This window comes from Eptesicus fuscus, chromosome 9 (assembly GCF_027574615.1).
Source record: "Eptesicus fuscus isolate TK198812 chromosome 9, DD_ASM_mEF_20220401, whole genome shotgun sequence".
In the NCBI taxonomy this organism is placed as follows: domain Eukaryota; kingdom Metazoa; phylum Chordata; class Mammalia; order Chiroptera; family Vespertilionidae; genus Eptesicus; species Eptesicus fuscus.
In genome coordinates, this window is record NC_072481.1 from 18,043,968 (window position 1) to 18,056,996 (window position 13,029).

Genomic DNA, 13,029 nt, shown 5'->3' on the forward strand with positions numbered 1-13,029 from the left:
CCCTGTGGTGACCCCTGCAGGTGGGGTGAGGCCTGCTGGGGTGTGTGCAGGTGCGATTCTGGCATCTGGACAGTCAGAGTGGGGAGTATGTATGTGTGTGTGTGTATGGTTGTGGTTGTATGATGGTAGCCCAGGGCACAGGACATGTGTGGCCTGTTAGGGTATGTAGCCATCTGGTTACTCTGTGTGGCAGGCTCTAAGTTTGGAGTAGGAAGGCGACCAGCTGCTTTGGTCCTGGGGAGCCTGAGGCTAGGGTATCCGGGTATCTAAGTGTTAAATTCTTGGAGTTTGGGTGCAGAGCTATTTGGGTGGGTTGTGTTTCAGGATGTAAGTGTGGGTCTCCCCGTGCCAGGATGCGGAGGATCAGGGTGTGCCAACATAAGGATATCCTAGCGTCTCTGTCACCGGAGGTGGGTGTATCCAGGTGTCTGGGAGTCCTCAGATTAATGGGTGTCGAAGTGCAGGAGTGTGTTTGTGTTGTGTCCAGCTGTGGGCTGTCCAGGTGCCTGGATGACTGGGTGGCGGGTACGAAAGTGTCTGGATATCTGAGGTTGGGGTACCTCTGTGTCCAGCAATGGGCTACACGTGCATGGGACTATCTGGTGTTTGTGAGTCTGGCCATGGGGTGCCCTGTGGTCGGTGTGTCTATTTGTAGGGTTAGGTGTGTGTGTGTCTCCAGGAAAGGGGTGTGCATGTGTTGGGCGGGAAATGGCCTGTGCCCAGCTGTGGACCAGGAACTGGGACTGTGTCAGCTCAGCTTCTGACACCCCCTTCCCTGGGTCTTGCCTCCAGACTTGCCTTTCGACCCCAAGGCCAGGAGCCTCTGGAGGAGGCCCAGTGTCTCCGTGGTTAGTCAGCTTAGCGCTGCACATTCCAATAGAACTTTCTTGCAGTGATGGGAATGTCTCTCCCTGCACGCTCTAATATGATGGCCACTGAGTCACATGTGGTTATTCAATTTAAGTTCGTTAAAATTCATTAAAATAAAAATTCAGTCCCTTCGCCTCACCAGCCAGATTTCAAGTCCTCGAGGGTCGCATGTTGCTAGTGGCTGTCATGTTGGTCAGCGCGGGTAGAGGACATGTCTACACGGCAGAAAGCTCTATGGACAGTGCTGGTCTAGCAGGGCGAGGCCTGCAGCATCTTCCTGAGGCCTGGACACCCCAGGGAGGGGGCTGGGTCTGCTGCCCATCACTCAGCAGCCGATGAAGACGCTTTGGTTGAATCTGTGACGCCAGCTCCATCATTTCGTGCCTGGACTATTGCAATAGCCCCCTCCTTGGTCTTTATTCTGCCACCAGCCTTCCCGTGTTTCCATTGCCCTGAGACCTGCATGACTTCTCTCAGGCAGACACAGAATGCTGCCATGCCGTGGCCTCAAGGCCCTCCAGCTCCCAGGGGACAAAACCGAAACCCTAACGTGGCAGGCGAGGCCCTGCAGGACCAGCCCCTGCTTTCCATGACAGCTTCCTGCTTAGGCCTCTCCTCCCTGACCCCACTCCTCCCTGTCCATTCCTTGTCTTCCAGGCTCACCAGGCCAGTGCTGCTCCCAGGCCCTTCCACATGTCTCCACCTTTGCATATGCTCTGCCTCCTTCCCCCTTCTCTCCCCTTCCCCCTCCTCTGGGCCTGCCTACTCACGCAGTCTTCCTTGAGCTGTGGTGTCACTTCCCCTGCCCTCCTGGCACAGCACAGAGGGTCAGTTCTCCCAGATGCCATGCGACAGTGTTCGGCACTGGTTTTCTGTCTCCTTCCCCGCTAGGCTCGGCTGGGAGCTCCTGAGGGCTGGGCTGAGCCTCTGTCATCTCCCGTCCCCGGGGCCTTGTACATGGCAGGTGCCACTCCGTGTTTGCATTGATGTGAGCCTCTGGGTACACGGAAGGCTCGGTGGGGGTGGCAGGTGGAGCTGGGGCTCCAGAGGGCAGTCCCGGATGGGGCCTGGTATGCCCCCTCGGCTGGCTCTGGGCAGGGGCTGCCGTTGCCTGCAGAATGGCTAGGGGAGGGCGCTGGGTGGACACCTCAGAAGAGGCTGCTGTGATAGGAGGTCTTGGGCAGAGTCCCAGGGGGCAGAGTCCCAGGGGGCAGAGCCCGGGACCTAGTGGTGAATCGGAAGGGATGAGGAGGAAGGGGGCTTAGAGAGGTCAGTGAGGTTTTGGCGTTGATTGTAGAAGTGTGTGGGAGGAAGGAGTGGATGCGGAAATTGGGTGTTGTTGGGGCACAGGACATATGTGATGGTCAGGATCACAACTGGGGGTGGAGTGATGGGACAACGGGGGGATGAGAGATCCCTAGTGATGAAGATATATCTGGGGGGGGTGGGCACAGCTGGGAATGAAGGGACAAGGAATTGGGCGAGCAGCTGAGGGTTGGGGGACATATGAGGGATAGAGAGAAGGGGGATGTGGAACAGCTGGGGGATAAGAGGAGACAACTGGGAGGTGTCAGAAGCTTATCTGGACAGGATAGGTGGGTCTCATCTGAGAGAGTGGGAATTGCACTGCTCAGAATGTATGTACGTATGTATGTATGTATGTGTTTACATGTGAGTACATATGCACCCTTGTGGTTGTGCATGTGTGTAAATATGTGTTTTCCCTAGAGTGTGGTGGTTAAGATCCTGGCCTCGGGAGCCAGATCACCTGGGTTCTAATCCTGGCTCCACCACTGCTAGCCGTTCAGCACTTGGGCAAGTCACTTGACCTCTCTGGGCCTTTAGTGTTCGCATCTGTGAGATGGGGGTGATTCTAGAACACACTGCACGGGGTTGCTATGAGGGTATATTTCATTTACACACGTACAGAGTTTAGAGCAGGTCCTGGCCCGTAGTAAGCACTGTGTAAGTACTCGCTATTATTACTAGCAAGCGTGCGTTCTTGGCTTCTGACGAAGTCCAGGCCCGGGAGGGGTAAAGCGTGATCAGCCAGATTGGCTGGGTCTGGCTCGCCTCTCACTTCCACCTCACTGTTTATACCAACTTGCCGCCCACTCTGTACCAGGGCCCCGTCCAATAGGTGTCCCTCTCTGTCTCTCTCCTGCTCTGCCCTACACTGCTCTGCCCTGGGCTGGGGGCCAGGGGATGTGCTCTAATTGTCCAAAAGCTTTTTAGCAGAATCTGGATTCATTGTCTGCCTGCCAGGGCGCCGGGGCCCTCCTCAGAGATAAATACCTGGACAATGTGCTCAGCTCTGGCTGCCCGTCCCCTGGGCAGCAGCGGTTTCATCCTGTGCCCTTGGAGAGTCACTGAGGTGCACGATGTTGGGGGCTGGGGCACAGGGGACCCACAGAGCAGACAAGGCTCCTAACCCAGGGGGTAGCCAGTTCACCCTGACAGAGCTTCAGGCCCAGCGTTTTCCAGGGCTCTGGGCTCCCTGCTCTCCAGGGCAGCTCAGGGAAGCATGCGCAACCTTCCCCACAACACGTTTGCAATGTGCCGCGTCTTTGCCTTACGCTCATAACGGCGCTGCCTCATGGCCCTGGACTGCTCGGAGTGTGTGTTCTCTGGGGTTTCTGGGCCCAGCCCCTCAGGACTGGACCCACCGCACTGCGCCTCAGCCCTACACAGCATGGCCGTGCCGGGATCCTGCCTTGCATTGGCTGTGTGTCATAGACTCCATCTTTGCATTGTCTCCTTGTACTGCACCTCCGTCCTGCAGTTGTACCGCCACTTGTGTCTTTGCAGCTGTCCTCTGTGCTGTGTTACTCTCTCGGACCTCACTGTTGCCTTGGGCTTGCGGACTCTCCTAGGATTTGGGCCTGGCTCCTAGCAATGCACCACTGTGCTGTGCCAACAGATGGCATGCCACCACAACACTGCATCTCTGCGTCACACGGCGCGTGTGCCCTGGACTGCACTGGGTGTGTGCCTGCGCCTGGCCTAGCCCTTCACGCTGCACCACTGCCTTGTAACGCTGCCCCCTATGGGATCCCGTCCATTCTTGGTCTCACCACGGAGGGCCCTGCTGGTGGTGTCTCCCACGTTCCTGTGGGCAGCCCCAGTTGAACAGCATCTTTGCATGGACGCCATCCCTGCACGCCCCTCCGCCCCTCCTTGCACACTGCTCAGGGCGCCTGTACGTACACTGCAGCTGGGGGCCGCTTTGTTGGGCTTGGGGACTGGCCTGGGTTTTTGTGGACAGCACCCATTCACAGTCCCCAGCTCTGCATGTGTGCTCTGCATGTGTGCACCGCACAGGGCTGCTGCCCGGACTCCGCCCTGCACTGCACCTGCTCGCAGTTGGGTCATGCGCACTCTACTGGATATCAGGGCCCAGAGCCCTTGCACTGAACTCACTGTCCCACACGCACCTTCACTGCACTCCATGTTGGTGCATGTTTCTACCCCCGCCCTCGTGTCTACATGTACTCTGCTCCCTGGGACTGTGTGGAGCTTGTATTCCACACCCAGCAGTTCCTTTGGCATCGCACGTGTCCTTCTCTTCCCTGTATCTCTGTGCCGACACTGGACACCTCCTTTCTGTGAGAATTCATAGAGCAGCAACATGTGCCTGGCCCTGTGCTAGAGTCTGGAGGGGAAGAATTAGCAAGGCTTGAACTTAGCACCTGGGCATTCGCCATACACCTGTCACACTGCACGGTGCGCTGTGCCTCTGTGACGTGCTGGGTCATGTCCACGATGGGCGAGGCGTCTCTACGCTGCATCATGGTGCTGGCCGGTTGGGCGGTGCCATTCCAGGTGTCTGTACTGGGCTCTGTGCACGCCGTATGTTCTGCTCCCCTGCGTTGTGCCTCTGTATTGTGTGGAGCGGCTGCCTCGTACCCACAGCAACACCACATCATGGTACTACATAGCCGTCTCCTGCCACGGGACTGTTAGCATAGATCTTTGCGCTACATGGTTTGTGCACAGCCCTCTGCCTCTCTACTCTGCACTGTGGCTTTACACTGAGTGGCCAGATTATTATGATCTCTGAACGCATAATAATCTGGCCACTGAGTATATACTGAATGGCCATATATATATATAAGGCCTGGTGCATGAATTCGTGCATGGGTGGGGTCCGGCCAGCCTGGCCAGGGGGAGGGGACATGGGCGGTTGGCCGGCCTGCCTGCTGGTTGAACTCCTGGTAGAGGGGACAATTTGTATATTAGCCTTTTATTATATAGGATATACACTGAGTGGCCAGATTATTATGCGTTCAGAGATCATAATAACCTGGCCACTCAGTGTATATGATACAGGGTGTCTGCATGCAGGGGTCTGTGTACTCTTTGCCCGTTGTACCTCTGCACAGCACAGCCCTCCATTCAGCCCTTTGCCTCCCTGTGGAGTCCTGCCCCATCCTGCGCCTTTCCCTTATACTGCCAATATGGCAGCCCTACTGTTAACCTTGGGATACATATTGATCAGGGAGATGGGGAGTGGGTCTGGCCTGTTTCCCTTGCTGTAGTTGGCTTCCTTCTATCCTCGGTGGAGATGAAGGATGTTGTGGTTGGCCTCTGTGTTGGCTGCTGTAGGGCAAGCATGTCAAACTCGCGGCTGGCGGGCCGCATGCTTGACATGCTTGCTATAGGGGACCAGCTCAGCTTACTCTCCCGGTGGCCGGCCCTGGGTGATCTTCCTGGTTGCAGCTATGCTCAAGCCGCTGTGATTAGAAGGTGGACATATTGCTGCCAGCCCTGCCCTTAATTAATTGCTCATCAGTTATTCAGGGCTCTGGAGGGCAGTTCCAGAGAGACCTGGCTGAGGTTTGGATATGCTTATCTGGGCAAGGAGAGCAGTGGAGTGGGCTGGGTCAGGTCTTTGGGCTGGAGTCATGGTCCTTGACCTTAGGTGGGCTGGTTGGAGTCAGACTCTCAGGGATCGTAAGTCCAGCTACTATGGACCATCTACTCTACACAGGGTTTGAGGATGGGGTTGAAAGGTATAAGAGACAGCCTTAACCTCAGGAAGGGAGGAGGTGGGGGTTGGACGGGCCTGAGATGGAGCTTAGTTGGTGTGAAGAACCTGGGGTAGGGCTGGGTTGGGCAAGAATGTCCAGGGGTGAGGCCAGTGTTGGTTCCGGGGTTGGGCTGGGGTACCTAGAATAGGGGTGTGCCTTCAGATGATCAAATAGACCTGTGTTGTCATTGGGGTTGTATTTGGGCTCCCCAGGTCTGGTTTGGGGCTGTGCCTGCGGTTGGGTGTGAACCAGCCCTACATGTATGATCTTTTGGGAAAGTTTTGTTTCTCCTGGGGCCACCCGTGGGAACTGGATGCTCTGTTGACAAACTGAAGGGAACACAGATCTCATTGCACACAAACTGTTTACCGAGGGTCATCAGAAAACACGGGTGGCGCTGGCAGCCACAGCTGGCACAGAGCACCGTCCCCTGTCTGATGGGGAGGAGTCTGGTGCTCACATGCTTGTGGTCACGCTCACAGGCACACACATATACTTGCACAACTTCCCTCCACCCTGCCATGTAACTCCCCTCCCCTGGGCACAGGCTTATCACTGAATATGCTCATTACCCCTGCACAGCAACACACACCTGCACACCCACAACTCCACACACGCTGCCTGGGAGCCACCCTTTGAGACACCCATGATCACTCTCCCCTCCCCCACAGTATCTATCTCTGTCCTCAAGTAATTCGTGCTCGCGTGCATCCTCACACCAATGGAATCAGAATTCTGGAGGTGGAATCGGAGGTCACCTGGTTCCCCATTTGCATTTCATAAGTGAGGAAGCAGGGGTTCAGAGAGGGCAAACCACCTGCCCATGGTCTCAGCAGCAACTAGAGCCAGGTATCCTGCCTCCCACTTGAGTCCTTGTAAGTTGGTACCAGGCTGTCAGCATCACAGCCATGTGTACACACACACACACACACACACACACACACCCCTTGTGGAAACACATGCAATGGGGTGGTGGAGACCCCCACACCAGGCTTAAACCAGGGAGACTCCCTCCCACACTCTGGCTCCTCCTGCAGAAGTTGCTTTGCCCCTTACACCACCCCATCCAGAGCCCAGCCGGATGTGGATAAACCATCCTCCTGCCTTCCCAAATTGTGGCTGACGGTTGCTCAGGCAACCGCCTGCCAGATTGGGGAGATTAGCTGAGGAATGTAGCTGGGCCAGTTTGAATTGATGCTGGCGAGCGCCTGGTGGTCCTGCTTTGATGAAGCCCACCCTCTCTGGGAGGTCCTGGCAGGGATGGGTACCCAAGGAGGGGCCTGGTTCTCTCCCTGTCCCTAGTCCAGTTGAGACTGTGTCCCTAAGGCTTGGACTAGTCTGGAGTAAGGGAGTGTGTGTGTGTGTACATGTGAGTGTGGGGCTGTATGTGTGTGAACATTTGAGTGTGGGGCTGTGTGTGTGAGTGAACATTTGAGTGTGGGGCTGTGTGTGTGTATGCGTGTGTGTGAACATTTGAGTGCGAGGCTCTGTGTGTTTATGTGTGTGAGTGAACATTTGAGTGTGGGGCTGTGTGTGTGAATGAACATTTGAGTGTGGGGATATGAGTGTGTGTGAGTGAACATTTGAGTGTGGGGCTGTGTGTGTGAATGAACATTTGAGTGTGGGGATATGAGTGTGTGTGAGTGAACATTTGAGTGTGGGGCTGTGTGTGTGAGTGAACCTTTGAGTGTGGGGGCTATGTTGTGTGTGATGAACATTTGTGTGTGGGGCTGTGTGTGTGAGTGAACCTTTGAGTGTGGGGCTGTGTGTGTGTATGCGTGTGTGTGAACATTTGAGTGCGAGGCTCTGTGTGTTTATGTGTGTGAGTGAACATTTGAGTGCAGGGCTATGTGTGTGTGTGTGTGTGTGTATTTGTGAGCATTTGAGTGCGGGCTGTGTGTGTGTGTTTGTGTGTGAGAACATTTGAGTGCAGGGCTGTGTGTGTGTGTATGTGTGTGTTAACATTTGTGTGTGGGGCTGTGTGTGTGAGTGAACCTTTGAGTGCAAGGCTCTGTGTGTTTATGTGTGTGAGTGAACATTTGAGTGCAGGGCTATGTGTGTGTGTGTGTGTGTATTTGTGAGCATTTGAGTGCGAGCTGTGTGTGTGTGTTTGTGTGTGTGTGAGAACATTTGAGTGCAGGGCTGTGTGTGTGTGTGTGAGAACATTTGAGTGCAGGGCTGTGTGTGTGTGTGTGTGTGTGTGAACATTTGTGTGTGTGTGTATGTGTGTGTGTGTGATGTGTGTGAGAACATTTGAGTGCTGATAGATCCTCCCTTCCCCCAACTGGTGGACGGAGTATGACGTAACCTGCACCTGCAGCCTGGACATACCTGAGCACCTAACCAGGCACCTTATATGGACTATACATTGAACCACCAATCAGCACCTGCCAAATACCCTAAGCCCTTGTCCCTAAGTACCTGAGTGACTATGTACCTTATATGGACCATACATTAAGCCACCAATCAGCGCGTGCCGAGTACACTAAGCCCCATCCCTTCCCATTCCTCCCCTCAGAAGGCATGTTCACCTCCGCACGTGTTGCTGTTCTCCCCTGTGAGACAGCCCGGCAGGTCCTTCTCCTCTAATAAAGCCTGCAGTCCTGGTGTTCGGCCTCTGTCTGATCTCTCAAGTGCGGGGCTGTGTGTGTGTGTGTGTGTGTGTGTGTGTGTGTGTGTATCTCTGAGTGAGAACAGTGTGTGTGTTGATTGCCTCCAGGACGGGTCCCTGACATCTGACTCCCAACTCGTTGGTGGCTTGTCCCACTCCTGATCCTGTAGTGCCCTCTGGAGAAGCCACCTGCCCTCCGGGCTTCTAGAATATATCCCTTCTCTCATCTGAATCCAGGCGCTCCCCTGCTCAAACACCGACTGTGGCTTCCCGACTCAAAAGGAGGCCAAACGTCTCCCCGTGCACTCAAGGCCTCCCAGGTGTAGCATTAATTCCCCTTCCTCCAGTCTCATCTCCCGTTATTCGGGCAACCTAGGCTCCTCTCTGTGCCCCGGAAGAGCTGTGTTTACTCACTGCCTTCCTTTGCCATCGCTGGTCCCTTTGCCTCAAATGCCCTTCCACCCAGCTCTACTGGCCTGAATGATGCCCATCCTTCAGGTTCTGCTCCGTGTACCCACCTCCAGCAACCTTTCCTCTGCACCTCTCTTGGATGCCCCATGGCCAGTCATTAGTCATTTGTCCCTCCCCTCCCCCCATTCATACTGGGAGGTCTGGGGGCTGGGTATTAACACCCTTGTGCCTCAATCTGTGCCCATGTCTGTGTCGATGGAGCTGAGGGGGATTTCCGGCTACCATTCTTGCTCTGAACCCTTTTACCATTTCTTCTCTCAGTGAACACATGTCCAGTAAATGACATTGAATTAACACACATGGTTAGAGCCTGATTTTGTCTGTGCCTCACCTTCTTGCATAATGTAGTTGGCTTAAGACCCAGTGTCTGGGACTTCAGGTGTGGCCTCGGGCAAGCCACCTCATCTCTCTGTGCCTCAGTTTCCATCTGTTAAATAGGAACAACAATAGTGTTATCAGTGAAAGTGAGGTATCCCCTTCCCCACTGGGCGCTGGGGGCAGAGTCCTTACAATATTTTGAGAAAAAATAATTTTCTGAGACTCGCACGGGAGGATGAGTGATTTTTATTTGAGTGGAATTACATCCTTGGGTTTCCAGACTCCCATTTCCCTTAATCCAGTCCTGAAAGATGTGCAGCTGGGGATTCAGCAGAGCTATAAACAAAGCCGGTCCAGAGTTTCTGCGCCATGCTGGGATTGGGTCCGGCACAGCAGCAGGCTAGTTGCAGTCCATTACTCCACTGTCTGGGGTCCACATGGCTGTGAGCCCTGGGGGTGAATGCAGGGGAGCCAGGAGAGCGCACCCCCCTTCAACAAAGAGTCCTGGAAACACAAGAGAGTGAATGCCTTTGTTTAGGGCAGTGGTCGGCAAACTCATTAGTCATCAGAGCCAAATACCAACAGTACGATTGAAATTTCATTTGAGAGCCAAATTTTTTAAACTTAAACTTCTTCTAACGCCACTTCTTCAAAATAGACTCGCTCAGGCCTTGGTATTTTGTGGAAGAGCCCCACTCAAGGGGCCAAAGAGCCGCATGTGGCTCGTGAGCCACAGTTTGCCGACCACTGGTTTAGGGGATTAAATATCTCAAGTCTTCTTGCACTCGCAGGGGCCGTACCTGCTTTGGCCAATGCCCTGTTCCCAGGTGTGACTGACAGACAGGTACCTCCCCTCTGTCACCCAGACTTCATTGGGGCATGCGTCCATTCCCCCCGTCCAGATCTGCGAGGAGTAGACTGGTGGCTTCCGGGGGAGTGTTAAACGGAAGCTTCCTGGCAAAGCTGCACAGATGGCATGGTCTTTGGCTCCTTTGCCGTTATTCATAACTAGGCTAAGTGACAACGCCATCAGTAGCATTTACCTTCTGAGTTACTGGGAGGGCTCACCAGCACAGGTGGTCACGGTGTAGGTGGCAGCCCCCTCGTGGTGGTGTTGACGTGTGTGTCCCTGTCTGTGCCCATGCCTGTGTCGATGGAGCTGAGGGGGATTTCCGGCTACCATTCTTGCTCTGAACCCAAAGTCTGATCTAGTGTTTACCTCCTGGGCTGGTGGCTCCTTGCAGGAGTTGGGTCTCTAGCAGGAGCCGGGACTTGGCTGTGGGTCATCCAGACAGGAGGTGATGGGGTGTTTCCCAGGGCGGAGGGCTGATTGTTCCCATCCCAGGGTGAGCTGCGGACTAGGTGGGGGTGGGGTTCTCCTTGGGGAGCCTGGCCCCAGAGATATTACCCGCTAAGGCTGTGGCTGGAATGGGCCTGGCCCAGAGATACAGGACTGGGGGTGGACATGGTCCAGGGACAGGGAGTCATTCTGCCTAGAGGGCACTCTAGATCGAGTCAGTCAGCTGGGGAGGTCACCCTGGCTGGGGTCAGTTATAGGAGTTATTTGGCAGAGGTCAGGGGTCAGTCAGTCTGGTGGTCATTCTGGCCGAAGTCAGATGGTCTGGCAGTCATCTGAATGTCAATGGGGCCACTCTGGCTCAGCTCTGTCTGTGTGGGGTCACTGACCTGGGTTAGTCAGTCTGGGGGCTATTCTGGTTAAGATCAGATGGTCTGGGTGCCCCTCTGACCCAGGTCAGTCAGCTGGGGAGTCCTGGCAGCTCATGAAGGAAAGAGCTGGCACGCTCAGGCTCACCCCAGGACCCGGGGCGAGCCCTCTGGGGCAGCTCCTTGTTCCTTGTGAAGCAGCAGGAAGGGCCTGCACCCTCGCAGGGCTCTAAACCCTGGCTTCTCTTTCCGGCAATCTCTCTGCCTCAGGGAGGCCCTGGCTAAGACCCTCAGGAGCTGACTCAGCTCAGGCTGAATGAAGTCACGTGTTCCCTCCTCCAGGAAGCCCGCCCTGACCATCCCTACTGGCTATGTCCTCTCTGTGCTGTGGATCATTTTCTAGTGGGAAAGCTAAGACCTTCCCAGCACTGATGAGGTTAAAACCCACCTCCCACAGGCCACAGGCCACAGGCCACGGTACAGACCAGGGCTTTTTACACAAAGGGGCAAAATGCTCAGCCCAGGTCTTGCCCCAGCTCTGGAGAGAGACTTCTGTTATTTCCCTGCATCCACTTGGTGCCATCCCTATGCCCACAGCTCATCATTTTACACTCTGATAGGGTCCAAGAAGAGGAAAGGGAACTCCCCAACAATGGGGAGCCCCTTTGTGCCTGGCTGTGCTGGGTGTCTCCATATGCTACTTCACGTGATCCTCATAGCGACCTAGAGAAGTCCCTGCGGCAGGTGAAACCGGAGCCTCCGAGAGTGGTCACTGGCTGTGTGGGCAAAGTCCCCGCTGCTCCTGGCACGCGGCACCCACTCTCCAGTTACTGTCTGTTTCTCTCCCTCCTCTTCTGGAGCCTGGGAAGCAGCTCAGGTTCTCATAGTGAAGGCTTTTCTGGTGGGAGATGTGGACTTTGGCAGCTGACCAACGTGGGTTCAAATCCTTCTTGTTACTCATGTAGACTCAAGCGGCACATGTGAGGAGCTGGTGTTTCCCTGATTGCTTGAATGCACTAGGCATGGTGCTAAGTGGGCCCCACAATGAATCCTCAACAACCCACGTGTGGATGGGGAAACTGAGGCTCAGAAAGGAGAAGTGACTTGCCCACAGTCAAAAGGGTTGGCAAACTTCTGAGTCAAGAAACGTAGGAGTCAGAACTCCTAGGTCTGTCTGATACCAAAGCCACTCACTTATCCACCACGTTTTACTGTGGACGAACCCTTCACCCCTCGGAGCCTCAGTCCCCGCGTCTGTCAAGGGCAGGCACCCAGGACAGGGCTGGCACGATTTGTGCCTGCTTCCTTGCCACTTGCTCAGGCATTTTCCAGGTCTCAGATGCTTCACACTATCCCTGAGGGGACTCCAAACACTGAGGTTTGGGAGTGAGTGCAGGGACCGGGTGCAGGTACTTTCTGAACCAGCGGTGTTTTTATGAGGTGCCCAACCCAGGGCTTTGATGAGCGACCTGGCCTCATTACCAACCAAAGGCCTCACTCACATCTATTTCAATCCCCTCTTCCTTCCTCCTCTTCTTGTTTAAACTGTAAACATTGGTTCCAAATCATGAGACTTTGCTTCCTTTCCTCATGTGTGTGCCCCATCCATATATGACCGTGCCGTTGTGTGCCATATTTCTGCAGGCAGACACCTAAGTTGGGTGACTTTGGGCAATGTCTGAATCTCCTAAGCTCATCTGTCAAGGAGGAATAATAATGGTACCCGCTTAGTAGGCCAGGCCTAAATGCGAGTCTGCACCTGTAAAGTGTTTAGCACTGTTCAGGGCTTGGTGTAAGCCTGAGATGATCTGTTGCCACTGTTATTTTTAAGCAGATGCTGTCAGGGCTGGCTTAGGGCATTCATGACCCTGCCTGTCCCATGGCCTACTGTCTATCTCCTATGGGAAGGTGAGGGGCAGGTGATGGGCCCTGACTAGCAGTTAGAAGATCTCAGTTCAAACCCTATCTCTGTCACTAACCAGCTGTGTGACCTTAAGGAACTCATCCAGCTTCTTTGGGCCTCGGTTTCCTCATCTGTAAAATGGGGATAATTCTAGTCCTGAT

General features: G+C 54.7%; 1 protein-coding gene across 1 annotated transcript in view; it reads left to right on the plus strand.

The window, feature by feature from the left end:
• Positions 1 to 13,029, plus strand: part of PTPRU (protein tyrosine phosphatase receptor type U) — an 81,144-nt gene that overhangs the window by 4,423 nt on the left and 63,692 nt on the right. The gene's annotated exons all lie outside the window — the stretch shown is intronic.